This window comes from Poecilia latipinna, unplaced genomic scaffold (assembly GCF_001443285.1).
Source record: "Poecilia latipinna isolate Pla-1442-1.1 unplaced genomic scaffold, P_latipinna-1.0 Scaffold8183, whole genome shotgun sequence".
Taxonomy (NCBI): Eukaryota; Metazoa; Chordata; class Actinopteri; order Cyprinodontiformes; family Poeciliidae; genus Poecilia; species Poecilia latipinna.
In genome coordinates this window covers 6,626-7,982 of record NW_015120799.1, presented here as the reverse complement: position 1 = coordinate 7,982, position 1,357 = coordinate 6,626, and positions in this window count along the sequence as shown.

Sequence of the window (1,357 nt, the reverse complement as noted above, 5' to 3'; positions counted from 1 at the left end):
GCAATTAATAAATTGAACAAACTCACTGCTAATCTCAGGCCAATCTCCATTCTCCGAGCGTGTGTGGGGAGCAAGTGTGTTTTTATTGGTCTTTAACGGCGCACAACAGATCAGGTGATCATCGGAAAAACGCATGACTTCACCAGTCATCTCTCATAACATTCAAGAATGATTTTTTTTAACTGAACTGGTTCAGAAGCACCGTCTTCAACTGACTGAATCCGTTTGGTTGGGCTGATTGTTGTTTCTTTTCGGTGGCGTATGAAAGTATGTTTCGCCCTCTACAGGACTTCATCTCTTCACTCTTGCTCTTAATTGTGTCAAATAAATTAATTTACATTAAGTAGTTTTGGGGCAATTCTATAATACCTTTGGATTAATGTCAATATTACCTACATTGGCAAACAGGAAGTACTTGAGTCTGCTAGAGGAAGTGCTTAGCTAAAACTCTCAAAAAAAAATAGCTCAAGTTTGACACTGCAGTGTGAATTAAAGCTATTTTAAATCATACAAGGTAGTGTTACAGACAGGTTAAACTAATGCATATATGCGGAAGGTGTGGTTTAAAAAAATAAAAATACATATTTTCATTTTATAAAAATATTTTATTATCCTCTTGCCGTGACATAAGTCAGCTGTTTTCTCAAAACTCCCTACTGCAACTTTAAGCTAAATAATGAATTCTTATACCAACGCTTAGGGGAAAAAACAACAACAACAAGTAGGCAGAGTGAAGAATATGGACTATCACTGACTGGATAACAGCGTAGTTGACTTTTGAACCGGAAGTTATTCTGCCACGTATCACAGATAGAAAATACAGTTGAAACCAAATGTTTACAGACACCAACTAAAAATACATACATATTTTAAAATTTTAAAATTTAAATCAGAGTTAAATCACACCAAACTTCAAATATTCTTATTCTTACAGCAAAACTTGCTTGTTTCTACATGTGTTCCTTGCTTCTACCTTTTTTTAACATATACAAACCACATCATGTCAGTCTAGTGTAGACATACGCAATGTTTTCATTTACTAAAGTTATGTTATGTATTCCAATTATATAACTTTTTGAAATTAAAGTGACAGTTGCAATTACCTCTGCTTAAAAAGTAATTGTGTTTTCAAGTCTTTGATTATGTGGGATTAGTTTTTGTTCATGAGAAATTTCTTAGTGTTTTTCTCCGGCTGAAACAAGATAATGTAACACTTTGGAGCAAATATACACAGTATCAGTCCAAAACTGGAGGCCAGAATAGCAAATATCTCCACAGCCACAGTGAATTTTCCAGGAGAGCTGACATAAGCTGGGATGAAGGTGATCCAGACGGCACAGAATATCAACATGCTGAA